The following is a 27,546-nucleotide window of genomic DNA, read 5'->3' as shown; positions in this document are numbered from 1 at the left end:
AGCTGAGAATTTATTATGCTATATATTAAAATGATATATTTTGTATATTTTTATATATGTAGATATAAGTATATATTTTGCACAATATATTCCCACTTAGTTGGAATCTAAACAACCTAGAATTCAAATGACCAGAATGTCTTTTTCATGGCAGTTAGTTCAATCATAAGCTGTTGTTAGTAATGACCCCCAAGGCACCTAAAGAAACTAAAAGACCTTCTAAAAATGAAAGATTAAGTGAATGATGCTCTATAATTTCATTTAAATGTATCTTGCATTGTACTTTAAATCATTCCATTGACAAACATTTATTAAGTGCTTACTAGGTGCTAGGTGCTGTACTGGAGATACAAAGAAAGACAAAAAAACAATCCTTGACATCCTGCCCTCATTCTAATGGGGCAGATGCAGATGACACAAAGCCAGGAGAGATGACTAACATACTGGATGACAGAGTCAGGGTTGAAAAAGATTCCAACAGTCTAGAAAGAGGAGCCAAATAGAAGATGAAATTTCAAAAAAGAGAAATGGAAGGTCCTGCACTTAATGTAAAAAAATTCAACTTTGTGAGTTCACTACAGGTTTGAGGTGAGAAGATAGCAGTTTGAAAAAGGGGTTTTCATAGGATAATAGGCTTTAACCTAGAAGGGACCTTAGAGGCTTTATTTTACAGATGGGGAAACCAAGGCATAGAGAAGTTAAGTGACTTACCTAGGATCACATAGCTAGTAAGTGCCTGAAGCAAGATTTAAAACCGAGTCTTCTTGACTCTAAATTCCATGCCCTATCAAGTACACTATGCTGCTGATCTTAGTGGACTGCAACCTCAAACTAAGTAAAGAATGTGACATGGCAGCAAATAAAAAGTAATATGATTTTAGGCTTCTTTGTAGGAGACATAGTTTCCAAAATGAGGAAGGTGATAGTACTATATTCTTAGAAAACAGTTGGAGCATTATGCGCACTCCTGGGTGCCACATTCACTGTCCGGAATCTGCCACTGTAATCCAGCTGTCTCTTACCTTCTCATTGCCTTCTGTCATCTTTCAGCTCCCTTTTATGTTATATTCCTGAATTAGAAAGTAAACTCCTGGGGCAGCTAGGTGACGCATTGGAAAGAGCACTGGCCCTGGATTCAGGAGGACCTGAGTTCAAATCTGGTCTCACACACAAAACACTCACTAGCTGTGTGACCCTGGGCAAGTCACTTAACCCTATTGCCTAACCAAAAAGAAGAAGAAAAGAAAAAGGAAGTAAACTCCTTGAGGACAAAGAATGTATTTTTCTTTTTGTTTATATCACCTGTGCTTAGCACAGTGACTGGTACCTAGTAAACACTTAAATGCTTGTGCTCTTACCTGTGTCCACAATGTTGCTCTCCAGTAGAATGTTAGATATTTGAAGGGAGGAACTATTGCCTTTGTGTCTTTGAATTTCTAGCTTAGAGCAGAGAGACTGAAACACAATAGGTGCTCAATAAATGCTTGCTCATTGAACTGTGATTTGCATCACAGGAGGGAACACAACAGTGAAATCACTGATTGATTGAAGAATATGCTTGTATCCTAACTCCTTACCCCATGCAAATGTGAGAGACATTGTTTCTTGTATTGTTTCTACTTATAAAAAGTAGATTTCTAAAAATAATGTGTTAACAGTGGGAAACATCACCTTCATTAATAATATTATTATGTACTCCTGAATATTTATTATCTATCAATCTAGCTATCAATCTGTCATTCTATCATTGTATCTATCCTTATCCCTCTCTCTCTCTTTCTCTCTCTTTCTTTGTCTCTGTCCTTCTGTATGTGACTGTCTTTGTTTCTGTCTCTATCTCAGTCTCTCACCCTCTGTCTCTGTCTTTGCCTCTCCTTCAAACTAAGTATAGAGTGTTTAACAGATCTTTTTGAATCTTCAAAGATACCCCATAGCATTTATTGACATTATTTACAACAACTAGAATAATATAATAGACCTTTATGGAACCTTCTATAATATTTGAAAATAAGGAATAATGATTGGACCTGTGATTTCATTGACATCCCCAGCCCCCAGGGAGGAAACTCTGTCAATGAAGATCAGCATTTTATCTGCATTTTATAGTTTTAAAGATTGTCCAGAGAACTGTGAGGTCAATTGACTTGTCTGGAATCACACAACTGATATTTGTCTAGAACCCAGGTCCTCCTTGATTTAAGAACAGCTCTCTAATTATTATTCACATTGCCTTTCATTTATTGAATAAATAGTTATTTTTCTAACCACAAACAAATCTTTCCTCCCCTCCTCCAAACACACTTGGAGTATTTTTTCTTCACAGTGCCATCTAGATAATTCCTAACCATGTGTCAAAGATCAGTTCCAGTCCTATTTCTTTTATGAAGTATTCTAGGACTGTTTTTAGTCACCACTGATCCCTCTATTCTCTGAGCTCCTATTTTACTTATATCTCCTACCATAACATAAACAACAACAACAGCAACCACCCTTAACTAGTCTCCAATTGTTCAATATATGTTAACATTAGCTTACCAAATGGACAGTAATTATTTAAAAGTTGAGGCTTTGCAAAATGCTTCCATATTTGCTACAGGATCTACAATGATATGAAAACCCTAAAAAGAAAACAAAAACCACTAATGTTTTGCTGACAGATGGAAAATTCTTCTTTATCTTTAATCTCTTAAAGGCAGCCACTTGTTATTTGGGCCTAAGGAGTGGGCAAATAATGGTTAGTTTGCTTCTTCAAGCAGCTCAGATGTTGAAGATTGCTTATCCAAAATGATTTCCAAACTTCTCTGTAACAAAACTTATCCTTTGGCTTCTCTGTATATCTTTGTCATGAGCTTACTAGACAATGCTTCTTTTGGAAATACTGTTGCATAATTTCCTTTCTCAGCATGTAAAGAACACTGTAGCTTGGAGGAGTTTGCCACGTTACCATCTGTGGTTGACTTAGCTCAACAAAGTGTTGAAATTATGGTGAAATGGAGAATTGAGGAGCACAACAAAGTAATGTTCCCCTCCACTCATGCCCCCAATCAAGGTTATTTTTACTAAAGTTTTCCCTCAGAGCTAGAAAGTAAATCAATCAGACAACAGAGAGAAAAACCTGTATTTTTGTCAGGTTCCTCTGAGCCAGCACTTTTCACAGGTGCATGAGACTATGAGACTTGCTGACATTGATTTTGAGAAGCTTAGAATGTGAAGAAAAGGAGAAATTAGAGCCTCACCATGGTTTTAACTGAAATTGAGATCAAAGCTCATAGTAAGGGGTGTGGATGCATTTTGGGAATAACTCTAATTTTAATGTAAGATTTTTAAAAAATGTGTGCCCACTTTATCCTGGCTAAGGTTTCCTGTCTGTAGTTCTATTTATTTTAAATGCCTTCATTAAATTGAGGTGGGGGATTGGTATTTTGATATTTTTTTCCCTTTTAACTCGATAGGACAATTATTCAAAACAGATGAATATGAGTTAATATCCATGATATTAAAATAATAAAACTTAGAAAGACTTCATCACCTATATAGACATTCATTTGTTAATATGCTCTTAACTACCCCATACATGACAATGTCTCTAGTTGTTATCATACTTGTCATTTATACATTATACAAAGATTTAATAGAAAAAATTAATTTTTGGATTGTAATTCCAGAAAAACTACTGAGTTGAAGTTATTTCTATCTCCCTGGATTGTAAAAAAAAACCCAACCAAACTTGCTATTTTCTTTTTTAAAATAGATTTTTATTGATATCTTTTCTTTTTTTAATTAAAAAAATTTCAATTGCTAAAATGTGTTTTCTGTCTGTCACACCCCATTGGGGAAAAAAGAAAAAAAAGAAAATCCATGTAACAAATATACATAGGCAAGTGAAATAAATTCCCACATTGGCTATATGCAAAAATATGTTTATTCTGCACCCTGACTCCATCACTTTTGTATCATGAGGTGGAGTCCATCATGAGTCTTCTGGAATCATTATTGGTTGATTATTGATTGATCAATAAGGATCAATATTGTTTTTCAAAGTTGTTTGTCTTTACATGGCTCTTGCTATTGTATAAATTCTTTGCCTGATTCTACTCCCTTTATTCTGCATGAGTCTTTTCTTTGTTTCTCCAAAACCATTCTTTTCAACATTTCTTATAATACAATACTGTCGCATTATAATCAAATACCATAATTTGCTCATCCATTCTTCAACTGATCTTTTGTTTTTATAATGCCTGTCTTTCCATCTGTACTCCTCCAGAACCATACTCTGTAACAAAGATTTTTAAAAGAAAAAAATAAAGAGGAAGAAGAAAAAAGTTAGAAAATTGATCAATGTATCAAAGAAGTGATGTTATTGACAATGCTCCACACCTCTGAACACTCCACCTTTGCAAAGTAGTGGGAGGTGAGCCAGAGTGCTCCACTGGTACACTCCAGTGTCAGGAGAAAGTAAGGAAGACCTCCAGAAGTTTGAGTATATGCCCTGTGGTAACTTCATGGGAGTACATGGACAAGAGTCATACAGGATGCATAGGCATGGATGGATCACCATCTCATAACTCTTCCTTGGGGCCAAGATTGTTTTGTATTATTTTGTAACATTCATTTTTAAAGTGGTTGTTCTTTCATTTGCATTACCATAGTCATTGTATGTGTTATTTGCTTGGCTTTGTTTACTTAATTTTGCATCAGTTCATGTAAGTCTTTCCTTGCTTCTCTAAAATCATCTTATTCATCATTTCATGCAGCACCATATTCCATTGCATTCATGTGCTAAAATTTGTTTAGACACTCCCCAATTTATGAGCATCTATTTCCCCCTCCTCCCCTGCCCCAGTTCTTTGCTACTAAAAATGTGCTGCTACAAATATTTTCCTGTATCTAAATCTTTTCTTTTTGTCAATTATTTCCTTGGGGTATATATGCCTTTTCTATTTTCTTAATTCTGAAAATAGGTAGACCAAAAAAGAAGGTGGGCTTCTCAAATGAGCATGACCTGGGCCTCAGAAATGTTGCTGTCTTCTCCATAATTTCTTCAGTTCTTTTTGTTGGATTGGTGTAAGATTTTCAATATGAAAGTGAATTTAAGAAAGCAAAGAAATTTTCTCTTCTTTAAGTTTCATTTACAGCATGAATACTATTTGGATGACTGTGTGTGTGTGTGTGTGTGTGTGTGTGTGTGTTTTCCTTTGCCTCTGAGTCTTTCAGTGGTTGGATGGAAACAATTTTTAAATCGGCATCTAATATGCCAAGACAAAAGTGACCCCTCATGGCTGGGTTGAAAAAAGTATATAGAGACTTCCAAGATAGGGAATATTTGAAATGATTCTCATAAATGAAAAATTCTCCACTGAAGAATTTGAGCTTGGTGTGTTATAGAATTTTTAGAGGGTACCTTAGAAATCATTAGTCCATCAGTCCATCTCTCTGATTTGACTAATGAGGAAATGGGAAGAGAAAGGATACATACATACATATATAATACATTATATATACATATATGTATATGTGTGTAAGTATGTATGTATGCATATACACATAATCAAGGAGGGAGGAGATATATTCAAGGACATTGACATGACCTGCCAAAAGCAGCCTAGGAAATTCAGTTTTAAATAATTGTATTGGCACCATGAATTTTTTTACATATAAATATTAAATACTTAAAGACAAATACGGATCCTGCTCCTCTGCATCCAGAGGCCAATATTATTTAAGTCTTGCAGTGCTATCCAGTGGAGTTCAGATTTCTTGCTCAGCATTTGAGCTAAGGACAAAATATATATATATATATAGTAAGCCTGTCCTAAATTTTTTCATAACCCTCACCCTTTATTATAATAGCTATTTTGATTATTGATAAGTGAGCATACTGTACCCAAAATTCTACTTATGAAACTTATGATAATTATTTCAATCACCAGTTGTCATTTCTTATTCCAAGTCCGATGTTTCATGCTCATTAGAAGCACATCATAGTCATATGTAATTTTCTGGTTGAATTTTAACCACGATATGTCCTATGAGATTAGATGAAACCAAAACTCAAAACTTTTCATTGTACTGTTAACTCAAGTCTCAGGGGTTTAAATTTCCTTAGTGCATTGTATATCATCACATGTGGTACATGCAGATGTTCCTGATGTGACCAAAACCTCTTTCTTCTTCGAAGAACCTAGAGTTCTTACAATCCAATTTCCATGATGGCATCAGACTTTTTAACCACAGGATAAGTAAGAATCATTTTCTAAAATACGAATTTGCTCTACACTAAAAATATTTCATCGAAGATCACTGTAAAGTACAGATAGCTTTATATTCTAAAAGAATTAGGGGAACATAAAAAGCTCAAACCCAAGATAACCTCAAACCAAGGACCCTACGTTCTATTTGGTGCTATTTTACCTTGAAGTAGGATTGAGAAAAGGTTTTCTAAGGTACAGGAATCATCATTTCATAGTTCCTTTTTCAAGGTTACACAGCTTCCCCAAACTTTAATGGTGATATTTTAAATAGTCATAATTCCATTTAAAATTTACATTTAAATATACATTTTCCCTAGGTAGGGAATATAATAATCAGCAAAGGCACATGAAAGGGTGTAATCAGGTTGCAACATAGTACCTACAAGGAACTTCAAAGAAAATTCAGAGTGAAAAAGGACATCAAAGAAATGTACCATAGAAAGTGAAGATGTACTGGTCACATGGCAAGACAGAGATGACAGGTGAACAGTCAGAGTGCTCCACTGGTACACCATCAATGTCAGGAGAAAGTAAGGAAGACTTCTAACAGTATGTATCCCCTGTGGTGGTTTCATAGGAGTACATGGACAAGAGTCACATAAGATGAGTAGACATGGATGCATCACAATCTACATTGTTGGAGGGAGCAAGAAATTGATTAGATCACAGATCCATTTGAGTTTTGAGAGAAAAATGACAATATGCTTAAATACTCTCTTTGTGTCTAAGTAAAGATACACACATAGAATCATAGAATTCAGAGCAAGAAAGAGCCTCAATGATTACCTAGTCCAGCAGTTCCCCAAAATTTTTGGTCTCAAGACCCCTTTACACACTTAATTATTTTCTTCTTTTTTTTCTTTCTTTTAACTTATGGAATAAAACAAGCATTTCCATAGCATAGTATATAAAAAGATGATTGCACTTGAAACTGTAAATCTATTATGTACAACTTACTATTTCTTTTAAATAATAAAATTAGCATGTAAATTCCTTTCTTTTTTTCTTTTCTTTTCTTACCCTTTGCCCTAGAGATGGCTACCATTTGACAGAAATATGTATGTCTATGTGTGTATACATACATACATATATACATACATCTATGTGTAAAATCATTCTATACATACTTCTATTTATCAACTCTTTCTCTGAATGAGGATAGCATCTTCCTTCATGTGTCCTTTGTAGTTATTTTGGGCATTTATAATAGCCAAAATGACTTATTTGCTCAAAGTTGCCCTTAAAACAATATTGCTGCGGTGTGAAAGGTCAGTGGAAGCCTTCCTTTTGGCTCTAGGCAGGAGCTGCTTCTTGTCAAAATGGGCAAGTTCCTGTTCTTCTTGGCTCCAAGTCCTGTGCCTTATCCTCCAAAGTGTTCTAATAGGTGCAGCTAGGTGGCTCAGTGCATGGTGTTCCACCTTTGGAGTCAGGAGGACCTGAGTTTAAATCTGGCCTCAGACACTTGACGCTTACTAGCTGTGTGTTCCTGGGCAAGTCACTTAATACCAACTGCCTCACCAAAAAGCAAAACAAACAAACGAAAAAGACTGTGCATAAGTATTCTCATAATAATTGTTTGTTTCCAGTTCTCTATTTATGTGGGTATATATCTATGCCTCTGCCAAAGTCTTAGCAAAATTCCTCATCCTAAAATGAAAGTGACCAGGGATTCTTGAAGCTAGGACAATAGAAGATTGGTCCAAATATATTGGAATCATTTCAAGTATAAACTCAGTGATGTACTTGGTCTTATTTTATTTTTATCCATTTTTATTCATTTTAATTAAGATCTTAGAATAACAATATACAGAAGAAAGTTGCAAGCAATAACATTTTTAAAATAAAACCAACAGTTATTAGTAATTTCAAAGAGCACAGGAGTATTTTGTATCTATTATGCAAGAACCTCTGTCTGAAGAGACATCACCAGGTTCATCAGAAGGTGACACATGTTTTTGACCATGAAAAAATCTCAAACGCTGTGTATTTGTTTATAGAAAGTTTGTGATCTGAACAAGCAGAAGTAGCACCCATACCCACTAAATTTTTAAAAAATTTAAGTTTTTTGTTTGCAGTATTGAAACATGTATAGATATCTGTTTGTATAAATGCATGCATGTATGTGTACATACTTACTGTATGAACATGATTACATCTCTCTCTGCTCACAAATCTTCAGTGACTCTTTATTCCATATAAGCTAAAACATAAACTCTTTAGCCTAGCTCCTCCTACCCCCATCACTTCCTTGTATGAGAAAACACAAAGCAAATCCAGTTTCCTGAGGCTTTGTTACTGAGCTCATTTAATGACACTATGGCATTAACTCAGCATCTTTTGTAATATGTTTACTAGTTGCTTCATTTTATTGGCTCTCTAGATGTCCTTTTAGACCAGCCCTTACATGAACAGTTCTCATTCCCAGATCATGTAGCATGACTGTACGGTTTTGGTCAAGATAATAAGAGTGCCTTTAAAGGCCAACTTGAGAAGGAAGGGACTGCTTCAGCACATTTTTACTGCTGATGTAACTGCCTTCTTTTATTTATATCCGTAAAACATCACATCACTCCCAAGGTCGAGAAACTCATTGGCCAAAAATGTATGGCTCCCTGTCTAGAGGAAAGTTTGGGGAATTATTTTTTAAATCAATATTACAGTCCAGGCAGCCTTCCTGGGTGTTTCATTCCTTGGCTATTTTACATTCTTTCCCAGTGAGAGAGATTGATAAGCACCAGGTTCTATTTATACTGGATGACAAGTGCTATTTAGCTATGCTCTACTTGGTTAAAAGCAAAAATCTCAAGGAACTGGATAAATTTGCTTTACTCCTTTCTTTTCCAATAAGACATCCCAGTGTCCTTAAGGAAAATCAATCCCATGTAACTAAACACAAAACAACCTATGCTGTTTAAAATAGAGTGAGACAGGCAATTACCATACTTGGTGACTTTTTATTTTCATTTGTTGAATAACAAAACTCCATTTTTAGGTAAGACTCTAGGCAAGTCAATTAACCTCTTTGGGCCTTTCTTTTCTCAAACTATAAAATGATGGGATTGAACTAGACAATCTTAAAAGATCCTTCCATCTCTATATCCTTTGGACTTTAATCAATGATTTTATCATCCATTTAGGTATTTATCTAAATGTCAGGTTTCTTTCTGTAGCTTTAGAATAGAGAAAAATGTATGGCCTCTCTATATAGCACAATTAAAAACACTTAAAAGTGTTTGTATATTTTCATGGGCAGTTGTGTGGTGCAGTGGATAGAATGCATGGCCTAGAATCAGGAAGACTCATCTTAAGTTCAAATCTGGACTCAAACACCTACTTGCTGCGTGACCCTAAGCAACTCACTTAACCCTTTTTGCCTCAGTTTCCTCATTTGTAAAATGATCTGGAGAAAGAAATGGCAAGCCACTTCAATATTTTTGCCAAAAAAAACACCAAATGGGGTCACAAAGAGTTAGACATGACTGAAACAACTGAAAAACTACATAAAATAACTATCTGATTAAGTAGAGCTCTCCTCCAAAATGATGTTTCCCATTCGTATGCCAAAATTGTTCACTATCTCTTTCTTGGGGCCCACCTTGTTCGTTACAATTATATGGCAATTCAGTTTTTATTATGGTATTATTGTTATTTATTTCCTTTTACATTGTTTTAGTCATTTTGTATATTATTTCCCTTTTTCTAGTGACTTTGCTTTACATCGGTTCATGTAAGTTTTCTAATGTTTCTCAGATGTCATCTTCATTTCTTTTTTTAAAGATTTTATTTTTTCCAATTACATGTAAAAATAATTTGTATTATTCATTTTTAAAAAATCTGAGTTCCAAATTCTCTCCTTTTCTTCCTCTTCTCCCTGTCATTGAGAAGGTAAGAAATTTGATATGGGTTATACACATGTAGTTATGACAAATGTTTCCATATTAATCATCTTTTAAAAGAAAACAGAGACAAAACACCCCCCAAAACAATAAATTGTTTTTAAAAAGTATGCTTTGATCTGCATTCAAGTTCTATCAGTTCTTTCTCTGGAGATGATGGCATTTTTCATCATAAGTCCTTTGGAATTGTCTTAGATCACTGTATTGCTGAGAATAGCTAAGTTATCCAGTTGATCATTACACAATATTGCTGATACTGTGTACGATCTTCTCCTGGTTCTGCTAACTTCACTTTGCATCAATTCATGTAAGTATTTTCAAGTTTTTATGAAAGCATACTGCTTGTCATTTCTTATAGCACAATAGTATTCCATCACAATCATATACCACAACTTGTTCAGCCATTCCCCAATTTGATGGGCATCCCCTAGACTTCCAATTCTTGGCTACCATAAAAAGAGCTGCTATTAATATTTTTTATACAAAAGGTCCTTTTTCAAAAATCTCTTCAGGATACAGACCAAATGTTATTATGGGATGAAAGGAGTATGCAATTTTATAGCCCTCTGGGTATAGTTCCAAATTGCTTTCCAGAATTTTTGAATTAGTTCACAACTCCACCAACAGTGCCTTAATTAGTGTCCCAATTTTTCCCACATCCTTTCCAACATTTGTAATTTTCTTTTTCTGTCGTATTGCTAATCTAATAGGTGTGAGGTGGTTCCTCCAGAGTTTTAATCTGCAGTTCTCTAATTAGTAATGATTTAGAGAATTTTTTCGTGTGACTATTGATAGATTTGATTTCTTTATCTGAAATCCACTTGTTCATATCCTTTGACCATTTATTAATTGGGGACTGATTTGTATTCTTATAAATTTGACTCAGTTCTCTATAGAGAACTGGGAATTTTGATAATTATATTTTAGAAATGTGGCCTTCATCAGAGAAAATTGCTTTAAATACCCCTCCCCACAGTTTTCTGATTTCCTTCTAATCTTGCCTACATTGGTTTTGTTTGTGTAAAATCTTCTTAATTTAATGTAATCAGAGTTATCCATTTTACATCTTGTAAAACTCTATCTCTTGTTTAGTCGTAAATTCTTCCCTCATCTCTAGGTCTGACAGGTAAACTATTCTATGCTCTTCTAATTTGATTATGGTATCACCCTTTATGTCTAAATCATGTACCCATTTTAACCTTGCCTTGGTATATGGTATGATATCTTGGTCTACACCTAGTTTCTGCCAAACTGCCTTCCAGTTTTAGCCCCCAATATTTGTGAACTATTGAGTTCTTATCCCAAAAGCTTGCATCTTTGGGTTTATCAACACTAGATTAGTATGGTCATTTACTACTGCATATTGAGTACTTAAACTATTCCACTGATTCACCACTATATTTCTTAGCTAGTACCAGGTTATTTAGATAATTATTGCTTTGTAATACAGTTTGAGATCTGGTATGGCTAGGCCATCTTCCTTCATATATTTTTTCATTGATTGTCTTGATATTTGTGAACTTTCATTCTTTTAGATGAATTTTGTTATGATTTTTTTCTATCTGTATAAAATATTTTTGATAGTTTGGTATGGCACTGAATAAACAAACTAATTTGGGTAGAATTGTCATTTTTTATTATACTGACTCAGCCTATCCAGGAGCAATTAATATTTTTCCAGTTGTTTAGATCTGACTTTATTTGTTTGAAAAGTGTTTTGTAATGTGTTCATATGGTTCCTAGTTTTGTCTTGGCAGGTAGACTCCCAAGTATTTTATATTGTCTACAATTATTTTAAATAGAATTTCTCTTTCTATCTCTTGCTGCTAAACTTTGTTGGTAATATATAGAAATATTAATGATTTATGTAGGTTTATTTTATATCCTGCAACTTTGCTAAAGTTGTTAATTATTTCAACTAATTTTTTCAATCGATTCTCTAAGATTTTCCAATTTATTCTCAATGATATAATTCATATCATCTTCAAAGAGTGATAGTTTTGTTTCCTCATTGCCTATTCTAATTCCTTCAATTTCTTTTTCTTCTTTTATTGCTATAGCTAACATTTCTGGTACAATATTGAATAATAGTAGTGAGAATGACTATACTTGTTTCACTCCTTACCTTTGGGCAGATTTCTAGCTTACTCCCATAATCCTTTTAGAAAGATGCAACTTATCATTTTAAGGAAAGTTCCATTTATTCCTATGTCATATAATGTTTTTTAATAGGAATGGGTGCTGTATTTTGTCAAAAGATTTTCCTGCATCTATTGAGATAATCATGATTTCTGTTGGTTTAGTGGTTATTGATACGGTCAATTATACTGATAGTTTTCCTAATATTGAACTATCATTGAATTCCTATTATAATTCTCACCTGGTCATAATGTATGATCTTTGTGATATATTGGTATAATCTCTTTTCTAGTATGTTATTTAAAATTTTTACAGCAATATTCATTAAGGAAATTGGTCTATAGTTTTCTTTCTCTGCTTTTGCTCTTCCTGATTTAGGTATTAGCACCATATTTGTGTCAAAAGGAAGTTGGTACTTCTTCTTTGTCTATTTTTCCAAATACTTTACATAGTATTGGAATTAATTGTTCTTTAAATGTTTGACAGAATTCACTTATGAATCTGTCTGATCCTGCTGATTTTTTTCTTAGATTGTTCAATTTATTTTTCTAAAATAAGGTTAAGTATTCTATTTCTTTTTCTCTTAATCTGGGAAGCTTATATTTTTGTAAATATTCATCCATTTCACTTAGATTGTTAGTTTTTTTGGCATAATTGGCCAAAATAGCCCCTAATAAATACTTTAATTAATCATCATTGGTGGTGAATTCACCTTTTTTCATTTTTGATACTGGTAATTTGATTGTCTTCTTTCTTTTTAAAAATTAAATTAACCAATGGTTCACTAATTTTACTGATGTTTTCATAAAACCAGCTCGTGTTGTCTTACTTTCAATTTTATTAATCTGTTTCTTGATTTGCAATATTTCCAATTTGGTGTTTAATTGAGGATTTTAAATTTGTTCTTTTTCTACTTTTTTTTTAGTTTTATGCATAATTCATTGATCTGCTCTTTCTCTATTTTATTCATGTAGGTATTTAGAGGTATAAAATTTCACTTAAGTGTTGCTTTGGCTTCATTCCATAAATTTTGGTACATTGTCATCATTCTCTTTAATGAAATTGTTGACTATTTCTATGCTTTGTTCTTTGATACCCTCATTCTTTAGGATTAGATTATTTACTTTCCAATTTATTTTATATCTATGCTTCTATGGCCCTTTATTCAATGTAATTTTTATTATGTTATGGTCTGAAAAGGCTGCATTTAATATTTCTGCTTTTCTCCATTTGATTGTGAAATTTTTATGCCCTAATACATGGTCAATTTTTGTGTAGGTGCCATTTACAGCTGAGAAAAAGGTATATTCCTTTCTATTTCCATTCAGTTTTCTCCAGAGGTCTATCATATCTAACTTTTCTAAGATTTTTTTTCATCTCTGACTTCTTTCTTATTTATTTTATAGTTAGCTTTATCTAGCTTTGAGAGTTAAAATTTGAGGTTTCCCAATTGTATAGTTTTACTGTCTATTTCCTCCTATAATTCATTTAACTCTTCTTTTAAGAATTTGAATGCTCTGCCATTTGGTGCATATATATTTAGTATTTCTATTACTTCACTTTCTATGGGTCCTTTTAGCAAGAGATAGTTTCCCTGCTTATCCTTTTTAATTAGGTTTATTTTTGCTTTTGCTTTGTCTGAGATCATGATTGCCACCCTGCCCTTTTTTGCTTCAGCTGAACCATAATTGACTTTGCTCTACCCCCTTATTTAACTCAGTGTCTGTCTGTTTCAAGTGTGTTTCTTGTAAACAACATATTGTAGGATTGTGATTTTTAATTCACACTGGTATCTGCTTCCATTTTATGGGGAAGTTCATCCCATTCATATTCACAGTTATGATTACTGTCGATTTATCTCCACCCTGCTTTGCCACCCCTTCCTGTATATCCTTTTCTCTCTCTTCTTTCACCCTGTTCCGCATGAAAAGTGTTTTGCTTATGACCACCCCTCCACCGTCCCTTCTGTCAGCCCCCAATTCCTTTATCTCCCTCCTTTCCCACTTCCTTTTATGGTAGGATAGATTTCCATAACCACCTGAGTCTGTACATTAACCAATTCTGATGAGACCAAGGCATTGCACACATACCCCCTCCCATCTTCCTCTCCACTGTAAAGGCTCTTTTGTACCTTTTTTTTTTAAAGTGAGATAAATTACCCCATTCTATCTCTCCCTTCCTCCTTGTCCTGGTATATCTCTATTACATTTTAATTTTATTTTTTTGGATATCATCCCATCATAGTCAACACAGGCTCACGCCCTCTGTCTATGTATACTCCTTCTAGCTGCTCTAATAATGATAAAGTTCTTAGGAGTGATCTTCCCATGTAGGAATGTCAACAGTTTAACTTTATTGAATCCCTTATGATTTATCTTTCCTGTTTACCTTTCGATGCTTCTCTTGAATCTTTTGTTTAAAAGTCAAGTTTTCCATTCTGCTCCAGCCTCCATGCTTGAGAATGCTTGAAAATCCTCTATTTCATTAAATATGCATTCTCTCCCTCCACCCCCACCACCCCAAAGGATTATACTTAGTTTTGCTGGGTAGATAATTCTTGGTTGTAATCCTAGCTCCTTTGCCCTCTGGAATATCATCTTCCAAAGGCCTCTAATCCTTTAAGGTAGAAGCTGCTAAATTTTATGTTATATTGACTGTGGCACCATGATATTTGAATTATTTCTTTCTGGTTGCTTGCAACATTTTCTCCTTGACCTGGGAACTCTCAAAATTTGTTGTAATATTTCTGGATGCTTTCATTTCGGGATCTCATTCATGATATGATCAGTGGATTCCTTCAATTTCTATTTTACCTTCTGGTTCTGGAATATCAGGGCAATTTTCCTTGATAATATCTTAAAATATGATGTCTAGGATCTTTTTTTAATCATGGCTTTCAGGTAGTCCAATAATTCTTCAATTATTTCTCCTCCATTTATTTTCCAGATCAATTGTTTTCTTCCAATGAGATATTTCACATTTCCTATTATTTTTTTATTTTTTAAAATTTTGTTTTATTGTTTCTTGATGTCTCATTGAGTCATTAGCTCCCCTTGCCCAATTCTAATTTTTAAGGATTATTTTGTTCTATGAGCTTTTATACCTCTTTTTCCATTTGTCCAGTTCTACTTTTAAATGAGTTCTTTTCTTCAGTGAATTTTTGTGCATCTTTTTCTTTCAATTGGCCAATTTTTCTTTTTAAGGAGTTCCCTTCAATATGTTTTGTGCCTTCTTTACCAAGCTTTTTCATGATTTTCCTGCATTCCTCTCATTTCTTTTCCCAATTTTTCCTCTACCTCTCTTATTTGGTTTTTTGATTTTTAAAATCCTTTCTGAGCTCTTCCAGAAAATTTTTTGGGGGTTGGGGAGCTGAGACCAATTAACATTTTTCTTTGGGGCTTTGTATATAGATGTTTTGATTTAAATTTTTTTTCCCTCCTGAGTGTGTATTTTGATCTTCCCTGTCACTGTAGCAGCTTTCTATGGTCAGGTTCTTTTTTTCGTTGTGTTTTTTTTTCCCCAGTCTATTTCTTGACTTTTAACTTTATGTTAAAGTTGGGCTCTGCTTTCAGGGTAGAGGGGGCACTCTTTCTCTTCTCTTCTCAGTCTCTATTTCTCTGGGACACACACACGCACACACACACACACACACACACACACAGTTTCCAGTGTTTATTCAGACTATCTCAAAAATCAGAAACTTTTAATATTCATTCCAAACCACTTGGAATGTTTAGAAGTATCTTGCTAAAATTAAAACACTAGGACACAAGAAATCCCTGCTGTTCTGTGCTTGTTCCCAGAAGATATTTTTGAGAGAAGGGAGTCAATCTGATCTGGACAGCTATTCTTTGGGTATTCTGAGGCCAATAATTGCCTGGATATTGAGTAAACCTACTTTAAGAAGCTTCAAGAAGCCAAACAGGTCAACCAAAAATCCCAAGAAAATAATCACAACAGAAAAGTATGCCTCTGTCAGCTTCAGAATAGGAAATTGGCTCCCATTCAGACCCAAAGCCATAGACTAAATAGAGATTTTCCATCCTAAGAATGAAATGTATACAGAATTTTATGGTGAGAGATAGGAATTGACTACGATAATTATATCATATTCTCATTATTTGCTTCCCCAATTTTCCCTTGGGTGGAAGGTTCAGATTTTTTGTGCTGCTGTTTTCAGAGGCATTTCTTGGGGTCTGTGTGTTTTCAGTTCTTCCAAGGTGGTATAATCTAAGTAGGGGTGTGATTACTTCTCTTCTAGCCTGTGCTTTGGTCTGTGAGCCATCACAAGCTTTTATTTCTCCCTTGGAACTGGGTCCAGGGTCCCTGCTCCTGCTAGTATTCCTCATCACCTGGGGATTATGACCTGAAACTACATATAGGCAATGCAACAGAGTCTTGCTCCCAGCGCAAGCAAAGCATTCCCTGTAATCTCCTTCTGACCAATTTTTTGACCCCCTTATCATCTGTGTGCTGAGAGCTCCTGAAGCCACCACTGTGATGCTTCAGTCACCTCAAAGGCCTGCTGCTGGCTTGCCAGGGAATGGTGTGCACTGGATTACACACCACTCTCAGACCTTTCCTGATAACATTTTAAATCATTTTGGGTTAGAAAATTGTTTCACTCCATCTTTTTGTTGGTTCTACCATTCCAAAATTCATTTTGAGGCATTGTTTTAATGTTGTTTAGAGGGGAATTTGGGAGAGCTCAGGCAACTCCCTACCTTTACTCCACCATCTTGGCTCTGCCCCCTTCATCACTTCTTGTAACACAGTAATGTTACATTATATTAATCTCCCACAATTTCTTTAGCCATTCTCCAGCTGACGGGTGAGGTCCTTACTGTCTCAAAAATTACTGCTCAGAATGTTCTCACATATATGGGATCTTTCTCTCTGTCTATGGCCTCCTTGGGGAAAACTACTGTTTAATAAAAACTCAATCATATAGTGTTTTCAGGCTCGCAAACTACTTTTACACATATTATCTCATTTGAGACTGACATAAACTCTTGGAGATATAAAAGCAATTATTATCCTTATTTTATATTATTAGCTTGCCTAGGCCACTCAGCTACTAGGAGACTGAGGTAGAATTTGTACTCAGTACTTCTGACTTCAGGTCCATCACCTTATCACCCCATGCTATCTCTCAATATATTCAGATTCTCCTTCATTTGAATAGAATTAAAATTTGTAGCCAGATAGCTTAGTTATTTAGCATGTATGGCACTATTGAAACTTGGAGTCTCAATATAATCTCTCTATGACCACAGACAGCACGACAGTTGTTCTCAACTCCCATGCTGCCTGTTGTCATAGAGAGAATGGATAATGAGCTGAGAGAGAGCATGAATGGATCAATTTCACTTGAGCAATTACACAGACTAGTCTACTGAAAGCAGGTTGGTAGTACCATATATAGGGTTTCCAGTGTTTACTCAGACTATCTGGATAATCAGATACCATTAATACTCATTCAGAGCCACTTGGAGTATTTTGGGGTGTCTTGCTAATATTAAAACAGCAGGGCAAAAGAAATCCTTGCTGGTGTTTACAAGATGGAAATCCTGTGACTAGAGTCAAGAAGTAAACATTTATAGCATCAAATTGCTTCTGAGTGCCACATTGCAGCCCAAGTTTTTCCCTATTCAAAAATTGTAAGATTCCTGAACAGAGGCACATTTTTTTGAGGTGGGGGGGAAGACATCTCTGTATTAATATCTGTCTCTTTCATGTTTGAGAGACCCAAGGGAAAATTGGGGAAGCAAATAACGAGAATATGATGTAATTATCGTAGTCAATTCCTATCTCTCACCATTTCTGTATACATTTCATTCTTAGGATGGAAAATCTCTATTTAGTCTATGGCTTTGGGTCTGAATGGGAGCCAATTTCCTATTCTGGAGCTGACAGGGGCATACTTTTCTGTTGTGATTGTTTTCTTGGGATTTTTGGTTGACCTGCTTGGCTTCTTGAAGCTTCTTGAAGTAGGTTTAATCAATATCTAGGCAATTATTGGGCTGTAACCCAAAGAATGGCTGTCCAGATCAGATTGACTCTCTTCTCTCAAAAGTATCTTCTAGGAACAAGCACAAGAGCTCCAAAAAATTTGCAAGTTGTTTTACAGAAATTTATTTGGGCAAATTAATAACTTAATGTTTTTAATAACAGACATAGAAGATGAAGAACATGATAATTATTCACAAGTCAAGAAAGGCTGCCCTATTGAACAAGGAGTAGATTTATTCTCCACAGCTCTAGGGAGCGAAATGAAGATGAGTGCTGATAGTTACAGGGAAACAGATGGCAACATGGTATAGTGGATAGAGAGCCATCTTCATTGAAAAGCGAGAATAAAGAAGTCAGAATAAAATCCTATCTCTGGCACATGCTGGCTGGTTGACCTTGGCCAAGTCACTTAACTTCTTGGTGTTTTAGGCAACTCTCTAATTCTATCACTTGCAAAGAAAGTACCCACTTAACATTGATAGAAGGAATTTCCTCATCTGGGAGTTCTTTATATCAGTCTCTATAAATTAAAGAAATATGTGTATTTCTATATGTATATATGCCTGTAATCAATCTCTCTCTCTCTCTCTCTCTCTCTCTCTCTCTCTCTCTCTCTCTCTCTCTCTCTCTCACTAGAGCTATTCAAAAAGGAAAAGAGCTCTTTTGAGAGTCAGTGAGCTCACTGGCACCACTAGAGGTGTTCATAAAGAATAACCATCAGTAATGCTATAAAATGGATTCCTGGATTCCTGAAATTGGTGGGAAGTTGAAATAGATGACTTCTGAAGTTCTTTCCAACTTTAAAATCCTGAGCCCACAGGAGCTGCAAAACCTGTCTCTGAGAATTAGTAAGTCAAACATAAAATAATAATCTGACCAGACACCAGCTATGAAGCATGGCATAATGTAAAAAGTGCTTAGTTGGATTGAGAGGACCTGAATATAAATTTGGACGAACAACTTACTTGCTACGTGACGCTGAGAAAATCACTTAACTGTTCTGTGTATCTTTCTTCATTTCTAGCATGGTATAGTAATGGTAAGTCATCCTTAAGACTGTTTTCAGATCTGATATCCTACAATTCTATGATACTTTTCTTTATAGACTTCAAAACACTTTCACATATATTATGTCTTATGTAATCTCAATACACTGAGGTAGCTTGGGCAAGCTAGATCATATTATCCCAGTTGGACAGATTAGGTTCAGAAGAGTGGTTCAGCAATTTGCCCCAGGGCACAATATTTATAGTGGGCTTCAGCCTGTGATCTAATCAATGGTCTTACAATCTCATCAATGTAGCCACTCCTTTTCATTTAATAACAATTTCAAACTTAATGTTGGAACTGCCACTTCAGAATCTACTATAATCCCACCTAAGCTATGTCTTATTTTCATAATTGATCTATTACCCAACCAAAAAACCAAACAAAAATCCCTGTTTGCTATAGCAAAATAATGTCATTAAGTGACAAAAAAGAATAGGAATCCTGTTTCCCACATCCACAATCCATTCACTAAGTCATACTTCTTCCAATGTCCTCCAAGTACAGGGTGCACTAAATTTGGAAAATAAGTTAGTATTCTCTAGGGGAGAAAATACTGTTTCTTTTTCCATATAAAAATAAAATATTGTCTCATGGCATTATAATCTTTTTAAGCTCTCACCCCAAGGAATATACTCCCTATTTATTTCATCTACTAAAAATGCATAGATTTATATTTAGTTAGGACAACTAAAGTGAAGAAGACAATCTTTAGTGCTTTCTTTCATAGCCTTAATGATTCTCAGTATGAAATCACAATACTCAGTGATGAAAATCAAACACATTTTAGGCAGCTAAGTGGCACGTTGTATAGAGCATTGTACTTGGAATCAAGAAGACCTGAGTTCAAATCCAATCTCATACACTTACTAGCTGTGTGTCCTTGGACAATAACTTAAACTCTGATTGCTTCAGTTTCCTCATTTGTTAAATGAAGATAATAGCATTTAGGGGCAGCTAGGTGGCACAGTGGATAGAGTGCTCTGATGAAGTCAGGAAGATCTTAGTTCATTTGTTTGTTTGTTTGTTTTTAGGCAATTGGGGTTAAGTGACTTGCCCAGGGTCACACAGCTAGTAAGTGTCAAGTGTTTGTGATGGCCTATTGTATTTACATAAGCAGCATTCTTGCTAACATGGCTTTGGGATTCATGTAGCTGAGCAAGAGTCACACTTCAGGTATGTCACTGTGGTGGCTAAGAGCCAGAAAGAGTAGATTTCACAGTCTAGTGGTTACCAGATTATGCTGGGAAGTCTCCATGGTCTACTCCCAAAAATGGAGCCCTGAAAGGAACTGAGAGTGGCCAGTTTGGTGAAGGAATATCCCAGGTTGAGAAAGATGCAATGGAAATTCTTGACCTTCCTGCCTTCTTGAACAGAGTATACTGAACATAATTTGTTCTTTTTGGTAACATATTAGTACAAAAATATAGCGTAGTTATAACATAGAGATGACTTCATGGTTTATACTGAAGAGGACAATATTCCTACACTAAGAGGCCCTTAACTTCATGTTTTTCTCAGTTTTCAGACCTAGTTTTTTCAGCCTGTTTCTTTGTTGTCAAGTTTTCAAGTATCTCTTTTCACTATTGTTAGTGTTCTTGCTTATTGTGGGCCTTATGTTCTTTCTTTTTATTGTTTTTTCTGCTGTGGGTTTGGAAGCAGCATATGAATGAAAAGAATTTATGCGAGCTTGTAAAAACTATGTGAAAAATAAGAGTACATAGGCTCCGAGTATAAATTTGAAGATTTTCCTGTGAATAAAGTTCATGAGCTTTAGCATAAGAACTTTGTGATACTTTTGGTTACTCAGAGTTCTTTTTTCTTTTCTTTTTTCTTTTCCTTTTCTTTCTTTTTGCTATTTTTCAGCTATGTTCTATGTGTACAAGTTTGTCCATAGTTTCCAGATGTCTATGTTTTAGAGAACTTTAATTTCATAACTCAGAAGTAAACCTCATTAATTTATTTTCAGTAAACAATCAGGCCAGAATTCTTCGAGTAGAACTAGAAGTAAAGTTTGTCTGACAATTCTGGCCTCACTCCAGGTACTTTTTGTGAGTCTAAAACTGTATTAATAGTGACGGGTTTGCAAACATCTATTTCTAGTTCTTAAGAAAGCTATCATAATCTTTGTTCAAGTTTTTCATCAGGTTTTGTTTTGTTTTATTTTTTTTAACCACTTAGGGAGCTGTAGGAGAAGAATGTTAGAGGAGCAATGGAGGGTAAGCCTTTGAGTTGAGAAGACATGGGTTGAAGTCCCATCTCTGATATATACTGATTATGTGGTCCTGAGCAACTTACTTAACTCACTGCTCTCTAAACTCTCTTAACTTAACTTACTTACTGCTCTCTTGGACAATAAATTGCAGAGCAGATACCAGTTGGAATTAACAGAAAGAGATTCTTCTCAAGGAGTTCCAAGGACTAGCACCTCTGGTATGAGGGCTTGCCTAGTACTTTTCAAGGCTGCTCATCCACCTGCAGTGTCCATCTGTTTCCCAACTCTCACCCATGGTTCCAAGAAGCTGTAACATGCACAGCTGCCACATTCTAGTAAACTGTCTAGGCAGATAGGTTAAACCAGGTTGAGGATAACCAACAGTCTCAAACCCGTTGCTGAGTTAAGGAGGTTTCTACCCCAAGCATGCGAAGACTTCCATGGTGGAATAGGTGGATGAGAACAATGTATACCAATGGCTATGAAGGTGACTAAAGCAGGCCCTGAGGAGTGCTTAGAAATTGGTCAGACATCAAAGATGCCAGAGTCGTCCGCTACCTCTTGGGCCATCACCAGTTGTCCTGACTTTTGTCTTGCCAGTGGACTTTGATGACTCTGGAAGAGAGTGTGAGGCTGACAGCTTTGTGCAACTGTGTCTCACTTAAATTCACAAGCAAGCCGAGATGTCATCTCATGATGCCATTGGTTTTCTTTGAAAATGAAGGACAAACAGCAACAAAATCACATTGGGTATGCATCCTTAAAAGGGTAAAGGAAGAGCACAATGTCAATCAATCAATCAGTAAGCATTTATTAAATGCCTACCATGTGGTAGGATTGTACGACATGCTGAGAATATAAAGACAAAAAATAAAACAGTTCCTACTCTCGAGGAATTTATTTCTGTTGGGGGAGATAACATAAAGAGAATAAATGTAAACAAAATAAATCCAAGGGACTTAAATGTAAGGTAGTCAGAGAAGGAGGGCATGGAGAATTGAGGGAATCAGGGAAGGCACTGTGTAGAAAGTGGTGTTGGAACTACAAATCTAAGGAAGTAAAATAATTCCTGTGGCAGAAAGAAGGAAGTGCACAGGAGATGGCCAATGCAAAGGCAGGGAGATAAAAGATAATGATGCGTGTTACAGGCAGACAGAGAGGGGGTTTGGTCCGATTGAGAATGCAGGAGGAGGAGTATCTCCAAGGAGGTTTAAAAGACAAGTTGGGGCTAGATTGTGAAGAATGTTCAAAGTGAAACAAAAGTTTATGTTTTATCCTATAGGACTTTGGCAGTCACTGGAGTTTATTGAGTAGAGGAATGATATGATCAGACTCATACTTAGAGTTGAGACAGCAGTCCAATTAGGAAGCTATTGCAGTAATCCAGGGAAGGGCTGAGAGCCAGAATGAAAGTTGTGGCTGCGTGAGCTGGAGAGAAGGGGTAGAATGTGAGAAATGCTGTAGAGATAGAAATAACAAGATTTGGGAATTAATTGGATATCGAAGATAAGGGAGAGTGTGGAGTTAAGTATAAAATCAAAGTTATGAACCTAAAAATCTAGACAGATGCAAGTGTTTCATTAACCCTTAAATAAGAAGAGAATCAGGAGAGAGAAGTTTGAACAAAATCCAAAGAAGAGAGAATATCTCAAAGGAGAGGGTGATCAATGGTGTCAAATGAAACAGGGAGTTCAAAAAGAGTGAGGACTGGGAAAATATTATCAGATTTGGAAATTAAAAGATCACTAAGAGACATGCAGCTAGGTGGCTCAGTGAATAAAGCTCTGGGCCTAGAGTCAGGAAGACCTGAGTTCAGATCTAGCCTCAGATACTTACTGGCTGTGTGACCCTGGACAAGTCATTTAACCCTGTTTGCCTCAGTTTCCTTATCTGTCAAATAAATTGAATAAGGAAATGGCAAGCCACTCTAGTATCTTTGCCAAGAAATCCACAAATGGGTCCACAAAGAGTTGGGCATGACTAAACAACAACAACAACAAAGTTACTTCCAGCTGCCAGTTTCTTCATTGGTAAAGTAGGCATAATAGTGGCACCAAACTCTCAAGGGGGTTGTAAGAATAAAATGAGATATTTGTAAAAATGTTCTGAGCCTCAGCTTGCTCACATTTAACGTGGAGGGGAATGATTCTTTCACTAGTTATACATTTCATAGGGTTATTTGCCCAGAAGCACTTTTTAAAGCTAAAAAAGGTATATAAATATTGTTATTTTATTGCAATGATGAGCATTATTGTTTAATGGCCATTTTACAAATATGACAGAAATCTAGTATCAAAATTCAATCATCTGTGTATAGATTTTTTTAGCCACAAATACAACTCCTGACTGTATCTATCTTGAGTTGTTACTGGCTTTACTAACAGTTCTAAAGTTCCCTATTTGTTTTGTGTGCATCCTAGTAGGTAAGCCTTTTGAAAGCCAAACACTTAAATCAGCTACACTCTTGGGAAGATTTCAGAGTGTAGTTGTGTTTAAGCTTCTGCTTTGTTTTAGTCTCTAGAGATGAATTATCTATTACCCAAATGGAGTGGTTCCAAGAAAGAATTGAGCAAGATAACAGAGAAACTTCCTGTTGGAAGTGAATTCTAAGATACAAACAATTTAAATGATTTTTTGGGTTTAATTTCTATTTTGAATTACTCATAACTGTTTTATTTTTCCTCCCATTGTAATAAATTTCTATAGTCAATCAAAACAAATTCCTTCATTGGCCATGTCCAAAAATTATATATGTCTCAATCTGCACCCTGTCTCTGTCAAGTGGTGAGTAGCACATATCATCATCAGTCATCTGGAATCATGATTGCTCATTGTGTCAATTGGAATTCTTAAATCTTTCAAAGTTTGTCTTAACATTGTCATTATTGGAAATTTTGTTCTCCTGTTTGCTTACTTGATTCTATATTTACAAAAGTGCTCTGAGACTTCTCTGAAACTTTTCTCTTCATCATTTCTTGTAATGTGACAATATTCTATCATAATATGCCATAATTTCTTCAGCCATTACCTAATTGATGCATACCCTTACTTTCTAATTCTTTACCACTACAAAGCGAGCCACTATAAATATTTTATTAATTTTTTTGCACATTTAGGTTTTTTTCCTCTCTCTTCGATCTCTTTGGAATACATATTTAGAAATGATATCACTGGAGTTTAGTAAATAAGGTGGTGACATGATCAGATGTGTGCTTTAGGAAAATCACTTTAGTGGCTGAATAGAAGATGGGTTGGAGTGGGGAGAGATGTGAGGCATGCAGACCCACTAGCAGGTTATTGAAAAAAACCAGGTGTGAGTTGATGTGGACCTTCACTAGAGTGGTGGCAGTGTCAGAGTTGATAAGGGGGTATATTTGAATGATGTTGCAAAGGTGAAATCAATAGGTGATGGCAACAGATTAGCTATGGAGAGTGAGAAATAATGAAGAATCCAGGAGGACTCAAACATTTTGAGCCTGAAGGACTGGGAGGATGGTGTTGCCCTCTACACTAATAGTAAAAGGTGGGAGAGTTTAGGGGAAAAGATAATGAGTTCTATTTCAGAAATATTGAGTTTCAGATGTCTATTGGACATACAGTTTGAGATGTCTAAAGGGCAGTTGGAGATGTGAATTTGGAAGTCAACAGAAATATACCTTACACTGTTGTTTTAAGGAGTAAATGTAAAGTTGCCTTACATAACTAAGTATCATGTATACTCTTTTCTATTCTCATTCAACAACTGACAGACATCTACCACGTCTAAATTTTTTAAAATTTTAGTCAAATCTTTAACTTTTTTTATTGTTTATTTATTTTTTTTAGACATAAATGGTGATATCACAAACATATTAATGGAGAAAGAAGAAATTGCCTGTCAGATCTATGGATGGGGAAGAGTCCATAACTAAACAAGGAAAAGACAGGATCATAGATGGTAAAGTAAACAATTTCAATACATAAAACCAAAAAGATAATATACAAACAAAATCAATATAGTTAAAATCAAAAGGGAATTGGGAAATCTCTGCAGCAAGTTTCTTAATGATCTCATTTCAAAGATGTATAAGAAATTTGTTCAAATTTATAAGAGTAAGTGCTATTCTTTAATTGACAAATGGCCAAAGGATATGAACAGCATCTTCCAGAGGAAGAAATACAAGCTATCAGTAGCCACACACACAAAAAAATCTAAATAATTAATAATTAGAGAAATGCAAATTAAAGTACTTCTCATTTTCCATGTCATACCCATCAAGTTGGCAAAATTGATAAAAAGGTAAATGGCAAATTCTGGGAGCAGGAAGGTGTGTGTAAGCTATCTTCCTTGGATGAAGCTTACTATTTGCCTCTTGACAGAGAGTTGATGGGTACAGAGTGAAGAATGAGACACTTATTTTCCAATAGAGCCAATAGGGAATTTGTTTTGCTTGACCTTGCATATTTATTGTAAGGTATTTGTTTTTCTTTTTAATGAGGTAGGAGATGGGAGGGAGAGAAAAAAAGTTTTTGTTTATCAAAAAACTAAATTATGAAAAGAAAATTCTAGGACAAGTAGTTATCCTACTATTGTCCTTTTTTTTGCATTTGACAACTATTAAGCAAGTAGATAAAATAACTGATCTTTTATAATTGATTGAAGTTGTTGGGATTCAAGTTTATCCTCTATAGACTCAAAGAATCTTTTGCATAATGCCAGTAACTGACAAAACTATGGAGATGATAGATTATTCCTCTTTTTACATGATTTTGATTTCTCTTACCAAGTCTTTATATTGTGAATGTATAGTTTGTCCACATAGCTTGATAATTCATTATAATTCGTCTGATATCTAAAAATGATATATATGAGAAACTATTTTCTTTACTATTTTTAGGGTCAATGATATGTCCAGGCAATTATGGATGACAGTTTTATCTGTGATTACATTCCAGTTCCAGTACAGTTTATTTATTAAATTTTCAAGGCCATTTGGGGCTTTGCATTTGTAGTATGGGAATTCATTGTCTGTTGGTTTTGAAATAAGAGCAAGCTTCTTATAATTCTGGCTACTTGATCATGTCTTCCTAGGTATTAAGTAGGTGCTAAGTTTTTGGAAATTGAAGTTAGATGCTATGGATTTTCACTGTTTCCTTGTAAAATCTGCATCAATCTATATGTCTAAGTTTCTTAAGAATTAATGTTCTATAGGCTTTGCTAGCAGTAACCTGATTTTGTATCAGTATCGTGAACTTGTCTTTGCTAATGACAACATGCTTAGCTCAGCCATTTGTCTGATTTTTTTTCTGTTTTTACTATCAGGACTAGAATTAGTCCTGGGCTTCAGTATCTAGGGAATAAACAAGTAAAAAAGTATACTTACTGGCTCTAATTTGCTACTAGGCAGTCTAGGCAGAAATGATCATTTTGCTGACAATGCCTTTTTGTTTCTGTGAGACACTCTGCCTAGGTAATTTCCACCTGAATTAGCTCTCTGTCATCTACTAAGAGTTCTCAAGATACTAGGTGGACTGAGAAGTCCCCTAGTAAAGTGTCTGTGTATTCCTTTGGTGAGACTTTGATTACATAGTGGTTAATTTGCATAGAGTAGTCTAGATGAATCACAGGATATCAGAAGCAGAAGGGCCATCAAAAGTCATCTAGCACAACCCATACCCTAATAGGAATTCCCTGCATATCACCCTTGACTTATAGCCTCTCAGACTATATATTACAACTCATTGCTTTTCAAAGAATCCCATTATATTTTAGACTGTTAGAAAATTATTTCCTTACATTGAGGAGACATCAGTTCTTAACCTATCATCTGTAAACCATATCTATCTATCTATCTATCTGCCTGTCAATATAATTGTTTCTTTTGTGATCCATGTATTTTGCTCTGTGCATTTAACATTATTCTGAGAAAGGAGTTACATAGGTTTTAACCAGACTGACAATGACTCAAAGCAAGGTGAAGAAGCATTGTTCTAGGAATAACAACAA

At 35.1% G+C, this 27,546-nt stretch overlaps 1 long non-coding RNA gene across 1 annotated transcript in view; it reads left to right on the top strand.

Annotated features, from left to right (window-relative positions):
* LOC144457550 (uncharacterized) overlaps positions 1-27,546 on the top strand; it is a 382,871-nt gene that overhangs the window by 164,048 nt on the left and 191,277 nt on the right. The window contains exon 2 of the long non-coding RNA XR_013486944.1: positions 25,386-25,497. This is a non-coding gene — a long non-coding RNA (uncharacterized LOC144457550). The remainder of the gene's footprint in view (positions 1-25,385; positions 25,498-27,546) is intronic.

This window comes from Phascolarctos cinereus, unplaced genomic scaffold (assembly GCF_003287225.1).
Source record: "Phascolarctos cinereus isolate Bilbo 61053 unplaced genomic scaffold, phaCin_HiC Scaffold_5;HRSCAF=322, whole genome shotgun sequence".
NCBI classification, from domain to species: Eukaryota; Metazoa; Chordata; class Mammalia; order Diprotodontia; family Phascolarctidae; genus Phascolarctos; species Phascolarctos cinereus.
This window is presented reverse-complemented; position numbering and strand designations above follow the sequence as displayed.